We start from the raw sequence: 20862 nt of genomic DNA on the forward strand, positions 1-20862 counted from the left end.
TTCTGTGTAATCTTAAAGGAAGTGTAAATAAAACCTATGATATGATTAATAGGGGTTACGTATACATTCGTCATTCAGTTTATCTCGAGTCTAGTCTAATCAGACTGGTCTTCATGAGACACCGTTATGGAGTATGGGGGGGGGGGGGGGGGGCGTTACAATGAAAGTTATAATTTGGTCTCGGAAATTTCTAAAGTAGTAAAATTCTGCAATTCTTTCAAAGGAATATTTATATTTTTATTAATTAATTAATGGAGTTAAATAATCGTGGTATAATAGTGAAGAAATGTCAATTAATTGTGGTATCGCCATGAAAATTTGATCATAAACATGTCCAAATGTACTGTTTTGTTTTTAATTTGCCAATTTACAATTAGTTTTGAAAATTAGATATTAGAAAGTGCGTTACCAAAATAATATGTTACCTCCTTAAGCAGCTGTGTAGAATATGTATTTTAACAAAGCATCTCTTTTTAGTCATATCTGAAATTTAATTATAAGTCCTCAAATCGAAGCTATCTTTGCAGTATTGTAGCAGTTTTTCATTAAATGCTAGACCTCTGAAGCCCTAAAGCAAACATCTTAGACTGAATTGAAAAACAAATTTATTCTATTTTGCAAAGAACATATATTGTGTGAGAATGGTATGCTAAAAACAATGGATATAACAAATGAGCTGCGTCGGATAAAAGTCGACCTTATACAAATGAATATCAATACATCTGTTATCTTATTTCGGGTTAAAAATATTTCTACGGAGAGTCTATAACTGTTTAAAAATTAAGCTGTGATAAGAACCCTACAAAACAGACCAAAATACATCTTTTATTTCATATTTGAATGTTCCGAAACCCATCAAAATATTATACATGTATTATACATGTACTATTCATGCACTTGCATAAGATCGATTTCTATCCGAAGCAGGTCAAATATTGTGTGAGAATCTTATGTTAGATTCATGTCATTGAACTTAAAATATGAAAATGTTAGTTCAGATTACGATCCATCCAGTAAACAAATAGCAAACAGTGTAATTAATGAATTTCAAATAAGACAGAATTATGTGTTTCATTTTAAACAAACGACCTTAAGTTCAGGAATGGCGTATACCAAAAATAAGATTAGCAGCTTTTATTCAAGATAATTACTCATTTTACACAAATTGAATATAATTCCATTTTTAGCCAATTTTTGGTTTTAAATTCAATTTGTCAACGTGGGTTTTTCTGAAAATCTCTATCCGTTGATCTCATGTTGAGACAGGTTTTTTTTCGTGAAGGCATTCTGAATAGGAACAGAATTTATAGATAAAAACACCCTTACCTTACGCAATTTAAGTTTATAGAATTATAATACAATACATTAAATTTAAAGATTATCTTAGATGTATCTGACTATCATTTTTATGTCTTTTGTTTTTGCCATACAGCTCTGCCCGTGTTTCGGTACTTATACATTCGTGACTTTCAAGTTTGTGATGGTATCGTTCCTGACGAAAGCAAATGAAAACAAAGCGCTTCGGATGTATACAATTTTTATTCTCAATTGTATTCAATTTCTAATTTCTATGACTCCACTGTTTAAACTATCAAAATTGGTATCTTTGTTCTCACAAATAAGGTATCAATGAATACTTTTTCGGAAACACTACATTATTCATTTTTCTATTTTAATCAACTATCAACAGACCTAGGCTCTTGATCTGAAAACTTATCTCAGTTCTCCGAGTATAAAATCTATGCTCGAAACACCTAATCCCTTACTTTGATTGGTTGGGTGCTAAGTCTGATAACGATAATCGTACTCGGCATTTTTATGACCACAAGGCCTGAGATGTTCCGAAATTATCATTTTTTTTACCTTTCAAGTACACTTTTAAAATTATGCAAGGTATTACAGTATAGGTATTATATCTTTAAAAAACAATCAATAACGTGTAAGTTTTTGTATGCATCTGTAATTCGCAATTATCGACCGGTTATATACTGAGGAACTTTAAAAGCGCAACACACATTTTGTTGATTTTTTTTAACCAAATCATGATTGGTCCTCAAACAACTACTATTCATGCTTACCATACTTCTTTCTGTTTAGAAACATTTCTGATGAATGTCTGACGTACCTGAGGTTATTGAACATACCGGATTATTGAAGTCGAACGAATTTCTTAAAGCGAAATTTGAAACCCATAAATGCTTTTTTTAAGGTTTTTTTCTTCGTGAAATAATTTTCAATCGATACCCACACTTAAATCAGTTAAACAATGTTGCATCTCAATATTGCCGAGACTGAGCAACGAAAATCTTAATCAGCCCATAAGAATATTGCAGGCAGGAAAACGTGAACGTGCTGTAATCAGACTATTTGACGTCAGAAACTCTTCTTACTATTCTTCCAACAACGATACAGGTAGACGGGATTTGTTGATGACCATCAATTACCAGATCACTATGCAGTCACAACGCCACGTCAATAGAATTTGATTACGCAACGTCATTTGCAAAACTTGTTTACGGCCGTAACGTCAATTGCTAATCAAATCGTCAAATGCCATGGCAGACTATATTCATGCCAAAAGTGATTCCAATAAACCGGAATTCCAAAAGAATGGACTGCAGAAAAAAATTTAAAGCCTTAATGTTTAAACTGCATAATTGCCAAATTACACTGTAATGGGTGGGACATGGGCAACATCAGAAGGTACAAAACGGAACTCAAAACTTGCCCAACAGAATTGGTTGACCTTTCTGACAATCATTTTGGCGTTAGTTACAGGCAGTCATTGCCCTCGACGGCGATACATCCATTGATAAGGGGGACCCAGGGTTTCAGTGCATACCACATGATTTGAACATAACAAATGACGTAATCAATTCAACTTTCTAACTGAATTTTTTTTTTGGACAAATGAAGTAATGAATGAAATTTATGTTCATACATTTGTTTAACAAAAATTGCATATTTGAAAATGGATATTAAAAAGAATAATCTAGTGTTGCGTTTCTAAAGTTGGTCAGTATAGAAGTTAAATAATTAAAAGTCTAACTTTAATCTGTACAAATTTCAAATATATGTCTATGTTTAGTTGGATTATACAATATACAAAACGGAACTCAAAACATGCCCAACAGAATTGGTTGACCTTTCTGACAATCATTTTGGCGTTAGTTACAGGCAGTCACTGCCATCGACGGTGACACATCCATTGATAAGGGGACCCAGGGTTTCAGTGCATACCACATGATTTGAACATAACAAATGACGTAATCAATTCAACTTTCGAACTGCATTTTTTTTTAGACAAATGAAGTAATGAATGAAATTTATGTTCATACATTTGTTTAACAAAAATTGCATATTTGAAAATGGATATTAAAAAGAATAGTCTAGTGTTGCGTTTCTAAAGTCGGTCAGTATAGAAGTTAAATAATTAAAAGTCTAACTTTAATCTATACAAATTTCAAATATATGTCTATGTTTAGTTGGATTATACAATATACAATAACATCAATACTGTGCGACAATTATATAAGATTGAATGCGTTTATTGAAAACATTCAAATCTGTGGTTTCTTGAATAACATTATTATTTTCGTAGTATACAGTTAAAATAAAAAGCTTAACATTCATCATTTGTAAGAACAATCTTTACAAGTATTAGTAAGAAATAAGGTTTATCTGTTTTATCATATATTTTTTTACCAGTTGTATCCTACATTCAATTTCCAAAAAGTTAATAATGTTCTTGATGTTCAATCTTCCAAAAGTACAATCAAAACTGTAACTGGAAACTTTTAGGAAACTGCCTTCTACAACACAACAACGTCAGATCGGACTCAATTGAAGATAAGAGCGGGTAATGATTTCCGATTGCACACACGATTTAGTCTCTTTTTATTTAACATCACAACAATAGGGGTTTTATTCCAAAATACACCGTACGTATTCAATCAAGAAACTCCCCTATATTTTACAAAAACCATATCATAACAAAGTTTTATCTAAATCAATTTTATTATATGATTATGAATTTGCATAAAAACAATCAGGATAGCCTAACATAACTAGTTTAATTGTCAAACACAATTAGTGCATAACTAACATATAATTTTAACAGGAAGAATGTTTGCTAAATTGTTATGTTTTAAATATGACTTCGTATTATATCACATCTAGATTAATCGACATCTAGCAACGCATTTTGCTTAATTCGGTTCTAGGGACCGTCTTGAACTTGCAGTGAAGTGATAGCTTTTTTTGCAATATGAAGACATTTTTATGACCTTGAGATTAAGAAAGCGTTGTTCATTGGTGTTGGCTATTTTTATTTCATGTAGTAAGCGTTGTCGTTACTTAATACACCAAATCCTTTTTTGTCTATTACATTTTTATATATACGAACGGAACGTTATAATGTATAGTTGAGGTTTTGCAAAACCAAATTAATAATAAGAAAAACCACCAAAGTTTTGTTCTTTGTTTTATGTCCACATCGGTTACCAGTGTATTGTTCTTTGATTTGTGTCCACGTAGAGAAAGGCTGTGGTTTTTTTTTTTGTTTTTTTTATGTCCACTTCGACTAACGGTGTTTTGTTTTGTGTTGTGTGTCTACTTAGGCCAACGATTTGTTGTTCCTTGTGTGTTATGTTAACTTAAACAAACGTTTTATTGTTTTCTGTTTTGTGTCCACTAAGATAAATAGTTTGTTGTTTTTTGTTGTGTGTCCACCTATACAAAAGATGTGTTATTCTTTATTCCATGACCACATCTACAATAACTAATCTTTACACATAAAACTGAAGACTGGAAAGGCAAGACAAACTCAACCAAATACAGGGTTGATCTCGTACTGCGGAAGGGTAAGCAGTACCTGTTCCACGTTCGACTCTATTGCATCCCTTATGCATTTTAAATCTGGTGCAATATCCAATTTTGTATTTTCACAACCTATGAAAAAAGGAAAGGATTGAAGTTATGGGTAGTCAACGCTAAAAAGTAGCGTACGACAAACCGATAAATTTCACGTTGAAGTTGAGATAATTTTAACATAACTTGATCATGCGTGTTGAATAGTATGTATTCTTATAGTACATTGCTTCTGTAAAATAACGTATTTACGATTCAAAATTTAAACATAGGAGGATTTCACTTTTGGGACAAAATTCTTTAAAAAACTTCTTGTTTTTTGACATACTCTGTATTTGCATTCCATCTTCTATATATAAACTATACAATGTTGTATTACTGAAAACCACTAAACGTTATTTTCCGAAGCTAGATTTTTTTCTACTTTTCGTACGAAAAATTGTTGTGTGAACCCAAAAAAATAATTTTATATTTGGCGGGACATTATGCATGCCAAATGCGGGATGACAAATTCCGACCCCGAATCCTAAAGGTATAAACTTGTGGAAAGGTGCTGATTTATCACGGGACACACGAAAAAAAAATTTAAAAACACAACTTTGTCAACAACCTTCAATTCTGCTCTTTGGTCGCGTTTTTGTCTCTTTCACACATTCCCCATTTCCATTCTCAATTTTATAAAGAACAAGTTTTATTTCAATTCATGATTTTTTTTTACTTTTTCTATTAGTAAACAAAATATATTTTTTCCGCTTCCTTTCGAAAACAAATTTCTTTATTCTTCAATGGTCTGTGTGCTAGGACCTAAAGAATCAAACCAACAAAGAAAGGAAGAAAAATCATCAGTAATCATAAGAAAATAAGAGATGCTAGAGATATAGTTAGGTCACATCAAATAATCTTGTTTTTCTTAGTTTTTTTCAATCCTGAAATGTCATGCTTTAGATATTAAAACAATATATTTTACTTTTGCAGATTATTGAAATACTTAAGGGGACTTCGAATCAAAATGATAAGGGATATCCAGGCGAAACGTTTTATAATAATATATACACGCAGGCGATATTTATGACGAACATGGACAGATTGAGATTTCGCACACGAGATATATTTGTAAGATTAGTTAATTAAGTTTACATATGTTATTTTTCGTTTAAATTAGTTTAGTTTAACGTACATTTTAGTTTGTTTAGTAAACATTTACATGCGTACATGTTTATTACAGAACATTTATCTGAAACTGATGAAATTGCACAAGCAGCTGCAGCTTTCGTTTAACATCAAAATGAGGATAATACATTTATAAATAACGAAGGTTTGAATATGGCCACAACAACTAGTGATTGTGGTTGTCTTGTCAATTGTATCAATCGATTTGAACAGGATGAAAAATAAGTCATATACTCTCTATGCGTGAACTGTCATAAGAAGGCAAAGACATGTATTTAATGTGTTAACTAAAATCAAAAGGCGTAGATAAATCCCGTTCAAGATACTGAGAGCGAAAGGGAACCAGATATGCATATACTTTTGACAACAAAAAGGTTTGTCGAGATGTATTTCTGTTAACATATGATATTGGCGAGTCCTATTTAAAATATTTAAAATGTTTCTGCAAACACATGAACATTAATGGTATTTCGCCAAGAAAACCTGGAAATGTTAATAGATGTCCATGAAATGCATTTTCATTTGAGGGAATTTCAAATATTGTACAATATTTAAAAAAAATATGCTTGTCTGCATGATTTACCACAAGCAGCTTTTCCTAACAGACATAACTCTGAACCTCAAATTTTGTTACCTTCTTGTGACAACATTCAAAAATGTCTGGTCGTCTTGCTCTCCGCACATAAGATTTCCATCTATACATTCTGATGTGTTCCATAGTTATAAACAGTTACGAAAATCCATTACTCTGGCACAAACCGATGAGAAAAAAAAATGAAAGTTTCCGAAATTACATATCAGATATTGACACTGCCAGGAGAGAACAAGAGCTGTACAGTGAATGGTTGTCAAAATCGTGTGAAGAATTTAGTAATTATAATCGAGGACAGATTTCAAAGAATGATCACTATAAAATTGATTGTGCTCAAAGTATTGGTTTGCCACATTATACCGATCAAGTTTGATAATTGTATTTTTTTATCCAGTAGAAAGGTTAAAGCAGAGTCATATATACATATCTCATGTTAAAATGTTTGATGTATGTATGAAAGGAAAACGGAAACAATATAACTAGTTGATTGATGAAGATGAAGGAATTTTGAAAGATTGTGCCGATACAAATGGTCCAAACGCAACAATTTATAGTCGGCAATAAAAGACCCCGATATGAAAATATGAAAAAAATAAATTGAGAAAACTAATACCAGTATTAAACGCCCCATTAACAAAACATATTCCACTCTTTTAGATTGCAATTAAAAGTTCAAAACACTGACCATCCACCACAGATTCCCACTGTGAGTTTCTTTTATCTATATTTGATTTAGAATTTTATGGTGAATTTAATTTTAAATGGCTCTGTAAAATAAATACCTGGCGAAGTGGACTGATTCATTCTGAACCTGAGAAAGATCAAATAAGAGAAAAAATAGTTAAGGTTTTGGTCTCTTGTGGAGAGTTGTCTCATTGGCAATCATACCACATTTTCTTATTTTTATACAAGCAAATAGTCTGAACAGTACTAACTTTACAGCAAGAACGTATTTGAAACTAAATATAACTCTGAACAAGACATAATGTTTTTAGTTGCAGACTTTGCAGATGACGTTTAGATCAATATGACCGTTTAAGTGCATAAACTAGTGTGTGGATTAGGTGGATAAATATCTGTATTCGACTCTTTATAAAACGCAGGTGATCAAACACAATTTATTGTTACATAAATAGCGTTCATGTTTCGCAAAGATGCGTTATCGAGGAAAGCGACTTGATTTCCTTTCTGGTCTAAAGAAGGCTGTAACTGGATATCGAAGATCACTTCCGCACTGTTTCCAAAAGAATTCAGCTCTTTCAAAACAACTTTCCATGATGTCATCTGTAAATTGAAAAAAAGGATACACTTAAGCAACATATACAAATGACGATTTCCAAAATTTTTATATTGGAGTTTCTTTTTAGATACTACATAAATGCACAGAAATGATGTTTACAAGGACATATTTGAACTAAAAGTTATAAGAAGTAAAGCGGAAGCCAATCATTTGAAAGTTTAGAGACGTCATAATAATTTGGGATTTTTCCCACATATAATACATACAATCATCTTCTCTGTTATTCGATTATGACATTATCGAATACGACTCATTACCAGATTAAAACCTGCAATGAGCAACACAGTGGTTGGTCCTACTGTAGTATGAACTACTGTAAACCAACTTATTTTCGCAGATACTTTATTTCGCGTTTAGGCCTTTCTAACCCATTTTGCGGCGATTCAATTTCGCGATTCTAAAATTTGAATGATGAAGATAAATAAGGAAAAATCCAAGTTTTGCATATTTTAATGTGTACAAATTTCAAATATATGTCTATGTTTAGTTGGATTATACAATATACAAAACGGAACTCAAAACATGCCCAACAGAATTGGTTGACCTTTCTGACAATCATTTTGGCGTTAGTTACAGGCAGTCACTGCCATCGACGGTGACACATCCATTGATAAGGGGACCCAGGGTTTCAGTGCATACCACATGATTTGAACATAACAAATGACGTAATCAATTCAACTTTCGAACTGCATTTTTTTTTAGACAAATGAAGTACTGAATGAAATTTATGTTCATACATTTGTTTAACAAAAATTGCATATTTGAAAATGGATATTAAAAAGAATAGTCTAGTGTTGCGTTTCTAAAGTCGGTCAGTATAGAAGTTAAATAATTAAAAGTCTAACTTTAATCTATACAAATTTCAAATATATGTCTATGTTTAGTTGGATTATACAATATACAATAACATCAATACTGTGCGACAATTATATCAGATTGAATGCGTTTATTGAAAACATTCAAATCTGTGGTTTCTTGAATAACACTATTATTTTCGTAGTATACAGTTAAAATAACAAGCTTAACATTCATCATTTGTAAGAACAATCTTTACAAGTATTAGTAGGAAATAAGGTTTATCTGTTTTATCATATATATTTTTTACCAGTTGTATCCTACATTCAATTTCCAAAAAGTTAATAATGTTCTTGATGTTCAATCTTCCAAAAGTACAATCAAAACTGTAACTGGAAACTTTTAGGAAACTGCCTTCTACAACACAACAACGTCAGATCGGACTCAATTGAAGATAAGAGCGGGTAATGATTTCCGATTGCACACAAGATTTAGTCTTTTTTTATTTCACATCACAACAATAGGGTTTTATTCCAAAATACACCGTACGTATTCAATCAAGAAACTCCCCTATATTTTACAAAAACCATATCATAACAAAGTTTTATCTAAATCAATTTTATTATATGATTATGAATTTGCATAAAAACAATCAGGATAGCCTAACATAACTAGTTTAATTGTCAAACACAATTAGTGCATAACTAACATATAATTTTAACAGGAAGAATGTTTGCTAAATTGATATGTTTTAAATATGACTTCGTATTATATCTAGATTAATCGACATCTAGCAACGCATTTTGCTTAATTCGGTTCTAGAAACCGTCTTGAACTTGCAGTGAAGTGATAGCTTTTGTTGCAATATGAAGACATTTTTATGACCTTGAGATTAAGAAAGCGTTGTTCATTGGTGTTGGCTATTTTTATTTCACGTAGTAAGCGTTGTCTTCACTTAATACACCAAATCCTTTTTTGTCTATTACATTTTTTTTTATATACGAACGGAACGTTAGAATGTATAGTTGAGTTTTTGCAAAACCAAATTAATAATAAGAAAAACCACCAAAGTGTTGTTCTTTGTTTTATGTCCACATCGGTTACCAGTGTATTGTTCTTTGATTTGTGTCCACGTAGAGAAAGGCTGTGGTTTTTTTTTTTTTGTTTGTTTTATGTCCACTTCGACTAACGGTGTTTTGTTTTGTGTTGTGTGTCTACTTAGGCCAACGATTTGTTGTTCCTTGTGTGTTATGTTAACTTAAACAAACGTTTTGTTGTTCTCTGTTTTGTGTCCACTAAGATAAATAGTTTGTTGTTTTTTGTTGTGTGTCCACCTAGACAAAAGATGTGTTATTCTTTATTCCATGACCACATCTACAATAACTAATCTTTACACATAAAACTGAAGACTGGAAAGGCAAGACAAACCCAACCAAATACAGGGTTGATCTCGTTCTGCGGAATAGTAAGCAGTACCTGCTCCACATGCGACTCTATTGCATCCCTTATGCATTTTAAATCTGGTGAAATATCTAATTTTGAATTTTCACAACCTATGAAAAAAGGAAAGGATTGAAGTTATGTGTAGTCAACGCAAAATGGTAGCGTACGACAAACCGATAAATTTCACGTTGAAATTGAGATAATTTTAACATAACTTGATCATGCGTGTTGAATAGTATGTATTCTTATAGTATATTGCTTTCGTAAAATAACGTATTTACGATTCAAAATTTAAACATAGGAGGATTTCACTTTTGGGACAAAATTCTATAAAAAAACTTCTTGTTTTTGACATACACTGTATTTTCTTTCCATCTTCTATATATGAACAATAACAATGTTGTATTACTGAAAACCACTAAACGTTATTTTCCGAAGCTAGATTTTTTTTCTACTTTTGGTACGAAAAATTGTTGTGTGAACCCAAAAAAATAATTTTATATTTGGCGGGACATTATGCATGCCAAATGCGGGATGACAAATTCCGACACCGAATCCTAAAGGTATATACTTGTGGAAAGGTGCTGATTTATCACGGGACACAAAAATTTAAAAACACAACTTTGTCAACAACCTTCAATTCTGCTCTTTGGTCGCGTTGCTGTCTCTTTCACACATTCCCCATTTCCATTCTCAATTTTATAAAGAACACGTTTTATTTCAATTAATGATTTTTTTTACTTTTTCTATTAGTAAACAAAATATATTTTTCCGCTTCCTTTCGAAAACAAATTTCTTTATTCTTCAATGGTCTGTGTGCTAGGACCTACAGAATCAAACCAACAAAGAAAGGAAGAAAAATCATCAGTAATCATACGAAAATAAGAGATGCTAGAGATATAGTTAAGTCACATAAAATAATCTTGTTTCTCTTAGTTTTTTTTCAATCCTGAAATGTCATGCTTTAGATATTAAAACAATATATTTTACTTTTGCAGATTATTGAAATACTTAAGTGGACTTCGAATCAAAATGTTCTGATAAGGGATATCCAGGCGAAACGTTTTATAATAATACATACACGTAGGCTATATTTATGACGAACATGGACAGATTGGGATTTCGCACACGAGATATATTTGTAAGATTAGTTAATTAAGTTTACATATGTTATTTTTCGTTTAAATTAGTTTAGTTTAACGTGCATTGTAGTTTGTTTAGTAAACATTTACATGCGTACATGTTTATTACAGAACATTTATCTGAAACTGATAAAATTGCACAAGCAGCTGCAGCTTTCGTTTAACATCAAAATGAAGATAATACATTTATTAATACTGAAGGTTTGAATATGGCCACAACAACTAGAGATTGTGGTTGTCTTGTCAATTGTATCAATCAATTTGAACAGGATGAAAAATAAGTCATATACTCTCTATGCGTGAACTGTCATAAGAAGGCAAAGATATGTATTAAATGTGTAAACTAAAATCAAAAGGCGTAGATAAATCCCGTTCAAGATACTGAGAGCGAAAGGGAACCAGATATGCATACACTTTTGACAACAGAGAGGTTTGTCGAGATGTATTTCTGTTAACATATGATAATGGCGAGTCCTATTTAAAATATTTAAAACGTTTGCGCAAACACTTGATCACTAATGGTAATTGGAAATGTTAATAGATGTCCATAAAATGCATTTTCATTTGAGGGAAATTCAAATATTGTACAATATTTAAAAAAATATGCTCGTCTGCATGATTTACCACAAACAGCTTTTCCTAACAGACATAACTCTGAACCGCAAATTCTGTTACCTTCTTGTGAGAACATTCCAAAAAGTCTGGTCGTCTTTCTCTCCGCACATAAGATTTGCATCTATACATTCTGATGTGTGTCATAGTTGTAAAAAGTTACGAGAATCCATTACTTTGGCACAAACCGATGAGAAAAAAAAATAAAATTTTCCGAAATTACATATCACATATTGACACTGCCAGGAGAGAACGAGAGCTGTACAGTGAATGGTTGTCAAAATCGTGTGAAGAATTAAGTAATTACAATCGAGGACAAATTTAAAAGAATGTTCACTATAAAATTGATTGTGCTCAAAGTATTAGTTTGCCACATTATATCGATCAAGTTTGACAATTGTATTCTTTATCCAGTAGAAAGGTTAAAGCATCGTCATATATACATATCTCTTGTTAAAATTTTTGATGTATGTATGAATAAGACTGTTTACCGGGTTTGTACTTACATGAAAACACGACGGGTGCAACATGTGGTGCAGGATCTGCTTACCCTCCCGGAGCACCTGAGATCACCCCCAGGTTTTTGTGGGGTTCGTGTTGCTTAGTCTTTTTTTCTGTGGTGTGTTTTGTTGACTATTGTTTGTCTGTTTGTCTTTGTCTTTTTTAGCCATGCGTTGTCAGTTTATTTTTGATTTATGAGTTTGAATGTTCCTCTGGTATCTTTCGCCCCTCTTTTATGCCATTGCGTTCCCAGATTCTCTTCGGGTTTTTAATAATCCTTGGTTTCTGCTGCCCCTTTTTATAATGAACAAAAGTAAACAATGCATTACTAGCTGTAATTCATGCTCCATCTGTGGCACAAATAATGATTATTGTGGTAAGCAGACGACTTACAGAGTATTTTTTTGTTTAAAGTTATTGCCGGGAAGCGGATAGTAATAAGTTATGATATAAATAGTAATCGGTATAATCGTTATAAAGTTAATTGACCTAAACAACGATGCAACCAAGTAAAACGAAAGCATGCCATATTACATCATGACTGCTATGATACCAGAGCAAAACAAATTTAACGAAATTTGCATATCATATAAAGGAAAGCCCACTTCATTCAAGACACAATGTACAAAATATAAAGCAGAGGTCGCGTGATAAAAACTCATGTTCATCATATTAAATCATTTGCGCAGCATATGGTAAAAATTGCACATCGAAAAATATCACATGCAAATCAAATTATGTCGGTTCTGGGTTATATAAGGACAAAATCACATAATTAATACTAGCGAAAATCACAACATAGAATCGATATAAGACATCATATGATACGATATTAGTTAAACGAAGAAGTGTCCATGCTATGAACATCATATAAGAATATTTTGTCAATTGGATATTATATAAATACGTTTGAAGATCATGCAATAACAAATGCCCGTCATGTTATGTCGTTCCAACATCAGATTGACTTATTGTATTGTAGAATCACATGATGTATTTGTTAAAGCACATCATAAAAATTAAAGTGGACATGTCTTTCATTAATCAGACTGTTTGATTTTACTAATGAATTGTTTTTGATTTTAATTTTGTAAATATGATGCCTTTATTATTGAGTTTAGGATATGAACCTTTGTAATAGACAACTTTCGAGTTCGTTGCATTTCCCTCAAAAACTGTGGTTTTATTGAACATGATTCGTGCATTGAGGGGCGTCGTCACTTCTGTTCCTATGTTGAGCGATTAGTTGAAAAAATAATAATGCTATATTGCACGAATTATTCGGCAAATTAAATTCTTATAATTGCATGATATTCAGTACTGCTATTATTAGGGAATTGTGATTTAGTACTTGCAGAACAAATATTATTTCTAGTTTATCCTGCATAACGAAGATCACAAAGACGCTTGCTGAACTTTAATAGAGCAGGGATACCGGCGATCACCTCTATCTGGTAAATGACGTCACAGAGGCGCACAAAATTGACGATTTTTTCCGGTGAAGGACATTACTCGAACGTGTTTTTTTACAATAAATTGCTGACAACGTTTTGCTATATTTTATGATAATACTGGGTCATACTGTATGATTCATAACTATATGGTTTTGTTAAAAATTCGACAAAATATGTTCTTTCTTGAAAAAGATCTCTTTCATTTTCATTTGAATTAGCAGTCATCAAAATAAAATCTAACATACATAATAACCTTGAAATCAAATTTAATAAATAAAAGGTAGATATGATAGTAATGAATATAATATTACAAATACTATCCCGTGTGAAAGCTTCATTGATACTTTTCTTTAACATTCAATTGAATCATCGTGTGCAATTTATATGGGAAATCTCAAAGTTCATTTAAAAAGGTTTATTTGTAAAATGTTAGAACTTTTAATACGGCGACACATGAATTGCAAGTTGTACCTTAGTGTGCTTAAAATATAACTTATAGGAACACAAAGACGTTACAATTACAATTTAGGATGACATTGTTACAGAACCTTGTATTAAACTATTGAAATATACATGATGTAGGCCAGGGTGCATTGCTTGATTTCCTATGTCGGGTTTTAACTTCGTACTTTATTTAGCCTGTTTAACTTTTTTCATTCGAGTGTCCTTTGATTGAATTTTTGTAGACGCCTCTGACGTATAACATTCTTGTCCTGGTATACATGGTGAATTGATTTGTAATGTGCAAATGGAGATTTTGCAATATAACTTAGAAATTATGCTCTATGTGTGTCACAAGGACAGATAATTAGGGGAAACTGTACAGCAACATACACATCCTTGCTACCTTTCAAGGTGTGTTCTTTATCATGAACGTCGTCAATTGGTTTAACCATCTTTTATTCACGACTATTAGACATTGGAATCAATGTCAATGTTTGTCAGCACGATGCACATATTAGTAATAAAGGGCTTGATATACCAAGCGGGGTTCGGGTAATGTTGAACTCCGATTGCAATATACATTGTATTTGTGTTCATGTCCTTCGTATGGTTATGAGTTGCTTATAATTCTGCTAAAGATGTAGCGTCAAAATATATCTAATCGGGATACATTTTAGGTATACAATGCTCTACATTTTTCCATTACCTATTTATTTAATTGTCTCAGTACATATATAGGCTTTATAAAATGTGGTTTAAATTATCTATTTGATTTTGTTTTTAATCACTGTCCTTGAAATTTGTTACATTATGCACTGAGTGAATAAGAATAAGTATGTTAGTGTACTAAATCGTCTCTAAATGGTTTCATATCCTACTATCAATGGCAAGTGAAACATTTTATTATTATGAACTAAGAAATATTATATAACTCATTTTATTACTGGCTACCTATTTTTGTTTATTTTTTCTTGGTGTTATCGACGATATAAAGACATTCAAACAAATGCAAAACAATGAAGGAAATACTAAGTACAGTGTTATAACCTTGACAAATAAATGAAAAAATATGATATGTTTATATTTATGATTACAAATGTTACCATCTTATATTTGATGTGTTTCCCTCAGTTTTAATTAGTAACCCGGCTTTGTTTTTTTCTCAATCGATTCATGAATTTCGAACAGCGGTATACTACTGTTGCCTTTATTTACCACTTCGCAGTTATAAAACTTTTTGGGGGACATTAAACTGATATATTATTTTATATAAAGTACTGTGTATTAAGTTATAGAAATTCCCAGATTAATTTGCATTCTGTGATAAATATTACCTGTAGATCCTGGTTTATTAACTTATATAAACTAGTAAATCAGCATTGTCACTGGGACATCTTTCAATTGAAAATACGTAATTACCTTGCATATAAGTTGTTGCATATACAAATTTAATATATGTAGAAAAATACTTTTCAGATTGATGTTAATATTTCATGTTTTTTCTTTGCCAACATAATAATTTTCTCTAAAAGTGAAAATGACAAATTTGAAGACTATATGTAGACTTTTATATCTCAACGTTTTATTTTTATATTGTTTTTCTTATTTTTTCTGATGAGTTCAAACGGAAACAGTTTTTAAGGTTTATCGTTGTACGATATAACTTTGATATAAAATGATTTAAAAATACTAGTATACAAAGATCACTCTATTCAGTATGCAATTTGCAGATTAAAACTTTCACATAGAAACTCACTATTAAAGTATTCGATTAATGTTAATAATGTGCTCTTCATTATATAGAATTCTAAAGACATACATATCAGAATATGAATATAATAAAGAAAGACATGCTATATTAAGATAACTAAAAGGTATCCAGGCCATCGATTACAATTTAAAATTTGGGGTGATTTCCCTGTACCTATGATCATTTTTTTGAATGCTTAAATACTTATTTTTGTTTCAGATTTGTGGTAAATCACTTATTCCTAACGGCCGTCGTTTTTTAAAAAGACCAATTTCCAATCCAATATATTCACTGTCAGCACTTGTTTTTAAGTCAACATTATATACAACTATGTCATATAGAATACGTGCTTCCAATATTCTGGTATCAATTGTGTTTACGTACTGTGTGATTCATAAATCCCTTACAAATGAGTGCGTATCACAAAAGTAATATTATAGAATTCATATTTATGTAGATAAGAACTAAGCAAATAATTGGCTGCATAGAAAATGATATTACAGCTGCAAAGCTGACATTGAGTACACATCTGTTACAAGGAAAGTTATCTACACACTCATAGAACCTCTAGATTAATATTTCAACTCTCTCTGTAAAAGTTGATATTGGATAGGTGTGCTCTCATAAATCATTTTGGTTTCATGCTTTTAAAAAATAAAATATCAAAAATATTGAACTCCGATGAACATTTTCTAATTTTGGCTTTATCATACTTTTTGCCAAGAGCTAGTATGATGAAAGATGTCACAGAGACAAGTGATGTGAGCATATATTTATTTCATATATAGTCAAACCTGCATATAAAGTTCACCATTGAGAACATATGAATTGGGGCTCACAATGCGTAAGTATGACTACAGCAGGACAAGAAGAGGGTGACCTGACAAAACAATGTTTTACAAGATATAGAGGTGACTATAATATCAGGTTTGACTGTAAGCTACTTTTAAATGACTTAAACGGGTCGGTTCCACTGATGGTACACTATTCGCGTGTTTTTTGTTTGTTTATTACAAGCAACGAAAACGAAAATAACAAACAATGATATACATCAGCAAACTACAAACACTAAACAACAGGCTCTGGACAGGCGTATACAGAAAGTGGTTGGGTTAATATTGAAATATGAAGATTTGATTTGATTGTTTCTACTCTCCAACAGAGACAAAATGACATAGACGTAAGCAACTATATGTTATCGTACGGCCTTCAATAATGAGCAAAGCCCATACCACATAGCAAACTATGAAAGGTCCTAAAATGACAAATGTACAACGATTCAAACAAGACAACTAACGGCGTCATTTATGTACAAACAATAAAAGAAAGGAGAATATAATCCATAGAAACAAACGACAAACACTGAATTACAGGCTCCTAACTTGGGGCAGGAATATACCGAATGTGACAGAGTAAAACATGTTTTGCAGGCGCCCAACCTTCCCCTTATCTGGGACAGTGGTGTAAAATTATATAGCACAGCAAAAGAACTAAATATAAAAATCAGTTGACATTGGCTTAACTTATCTTATAGAAATAACTATCAATTTTAGATACATGATTGTTGCATTAGTAGTTCTTGGTTTTGAACTAGCTTTCAGTACTCCCGATTTGTACTTTGTGTCTTTTGTGTTTTTGTTAGTTGGTTTCGCTTTGTTTCGATCTATTACAAGTATAAATTGAGCCCTTGTCAACCGAAACTATATACAACTGTCATTCATTTGGGAGTTTGTATCTAGATTTAAAGTCTGTTTTAACCCATCATTTTCTTCGGGAAATTCCTGTACCAAGTCAGGAATATGACAGTTGTTTCTATACATTCTGTTTGAAATATACTCATACGTTTGATTTTGTCACGTTTCATGGACATCCCCTTTTTGAATTTACCTTAGAGTTCGATTTTTTGTTAATGCTTTTTTCAAGTTTATGTCCATCTATTCAGATGTATATTTAGATTATTTCAGGCACAGAAGGTGATCTAAATGTTAAAGTAATGTGAATGAGAAGTTTACTAACAAAATCATACGCATTTTTAAAATTGTGTGTCGCTTGTTGATATCGCCCATGTTTTAAGGTCATTTTGTATCTTGCGTTGCTGATCATTTGTGGTGTGCAGTGTCTGTTTATCTGTATTTACGGGAAGGTAATAAGCAAGTATGTCCAAAGAGGATACAAAATCCGAACTTATTGGAAATAACTCATACAAGGTGCTGTCTGACAAGGTATAAATTTATATACTCTCCAAGATAAGAGGGTGGATTTAGCCCCACCATTTCTTAAATTGCCTGTCCCAAGTAAAGAGCCTGTATTTCCGTTTTTTTTTGTTGGTTGGTGTCTGCCACATAAGATAATCAGCTATTGTTTTACCTTCAATTATAGCGTTTGTTTACTCATTTGAATCGTTTTCTATTTTGTCATGTCGCTTTTAGTTTTGTTCATGTTTAAGCCGTACTGTGGCCTATAGTTGCTTACATCCATGTTTTTAATATAAATTATAATGCAACATCGTTTGTAACGTTCATTTTCATTGGATAACGTCACCAATTTTCATGACATCAATTCACAATTGATGCTTTTAACTCTTACACGCAGACGACGTTTGACAGATTTTAATGTATGATTTGACGTTGTTTTCTGTCAGTTTCATTTGAATGGAGATAACAATATTGTATTTTAAGCTCCGACGGCATCAATTAGTGATTTGATGGTCACAAATACGTCGGAGCTAAAAATACAATACAGTTATCTGCTAAGTAGAGAGATGTTCTTTTCTTGTAAATCATTCCATATTTTTGATATCTAAATAGTCTGACACTTTTGTTCTGTCAAAATGTACTAGTTAAAATGAATTGCAAGATATTAGACAATTTTCTAATTTTTACCACTATCTTTTACTTTTATCTATGACTATCATTTGTGTTGGCAAAGCATGCTAAAATTTATTTAAAAAATTATCAAAGGATTGCAAACGCGAATGAATAACCATAGCTCACAATGACCCATTTAACCAGGTAAGCCAAACTATTTGATTAATAATTATACAAATAATTGGGTAGGCATCTAATTCAACCTTTTTGGAAGCATTTGATGGATAAATATTTCCAGTCCTGTTGAACGTACAGGGACAAATGTTCGCTAATCTATATGTTCACCATAAGTATTACTTAGAGATCGGCACTTTGTTTCTATTGTCTTTATTTAAGTCGTTTTTACACTTCTGGTCAGAAAATCGATTTTCAACTGATTTATACAGTTTCATCTTATGTTGTGCTGCTACACAATTGTCCCAGGTTAGTAAGGAGAGGGGATTGGTTTCATAAGCATTTTTAACCCTGTCACATTTTTTATAACTGTACCAATTCCAAGTCAGGAGCCTGTAATTCAGTGGTTGTCGTTGGTTTTAGTCTGTCATATTTGTTTTTTCGTTCATTGTTTTTGCATCAATCAGGCCGTTGGATTTTTTGTTTGAATTGTTGCACATTGTCAGTTCGAGTATTTTTGTGACTGTTTTGCTGAGTGTGAATTTGCATTGCTATAAGATGTGTCACGGTAATTTTCTATCCAAAATTCATGTATACTATTTAGTTTTGATGTTATATTTGTTATTCTCATCGGATTTTGTCAAATGTCTTATCGTTTGTAGTTAAAAGTCTTATTTTTTTCTGTTGTATTCGTGTGTTATGGTAAATATAAATAATCACCCAGTTCATTTATTAGATTTAAGTTTGGGTCAACTAAATTTATATGATATATTTGGTTTACAGTTTGATTTAGAAGAAACACCGACATAGCTAGATAATACAATTAATTATCTAATTACTACCACAATTTGATATGAATTAGTATTATAATTTTCATTGTTATTAATAAATGTTGTATGAGTACTACAAACCTAATCTTGAATTCTATCCTAATTCTATCCTATTTTGGGGAAATTTTTAGAAATTCAAATGTGACGTCACTTTGTGCGTTGATCTCTTTGGCTAACTCGGCTGTGAATTTTTATGTGCTGGTTTATGTTGTTTTATGTATCCGTTTTTATTCTGTAGTTATTCACCACTTCGTTGTTATCATGTTTATCTATTATACAGTCATTTTTATAAATTTACTGTTTGCAAAAGTATGAATTATTCTAAATACTAAAGATTTTCTTATCCCAGACATATAACCTTAGCCGTATTTGGCACAACTTTTTGGAACTTTTGGTCCTCAATGCTCTTCAACTTTGTACTTGTTTTGGCTTTCGAACTTTTTTTTTATCTGAGCGTCACTGGTTAGCCTTGTGTGGACGAAACGCGCGTCTTGCGTATTAAATTTTAAACCTGGTACCTTTTGTTAGCTAATTTTCGTATGTTTCTCTGCCCTATATGTTCTCCCATTTATTTGTAATGTAGTCCTGTCATGTAATGTTGTCATTTTAATGTTATATTTAACATTGCCATAAAAGCGGGAGGTTTGGCTAGCCACAAAACCAGGTTCAACCATTTTTTTTCTTAAAATGTCCTGTACCAAGTCAGAAAAATGGACATTGTTATATTATAGTTCGTTTCTGTGTGTGTTACATTTTAATGTTGTGTTTCTGTTATGTCGTTGTTCTCCTCTTATATTTGATGTGTTTCCCTCAGTTATAGTTTGTAACCCGGATTTGTTTTTTTCTCAATCGATTTATGAATTTTGAACAGCGGTATACTACTGTTGCCTTTATTTATTGTTGACTATAGGGTATAAGTATGGACATTGATGTATGTCGTATGACCTACAGTTGCTTCAACCGACAGAATGTAGACTTA

The 20862-nt window shown here is 31.7% G+C and overlaps 1 pseudogene; it reads left to right on the forward strand.

Annotated features, from left to right (window-relative positions):
* The first annotated feature begins 5061 nt into the window (after positions 1 to 5061).
* LOC127711935 (uncharacterized) lies at positions 5062 to 12248 on the forward strand (annotated as a pseudogene).
* The last annotated feature ends 8614 nt before the right edge of the window (positions 12249 to 20862 follow it).

The sequence above is a fragment of the Mytilus californianus genome, unplaced genomic scaffold (assembly GCF_021869535.1).
Source record: "Mytilus californianus isolate M0D057914Y unplaced genomic scaffold, xbMytCali1.0.p SCAF_8, whole genome shotgun sequence".
NCBI lineage: Eukaryota > Metazoa > Mollusca > Bivalvia > Mytilida > Mytilidae > Mytilus > Mytilus californianus.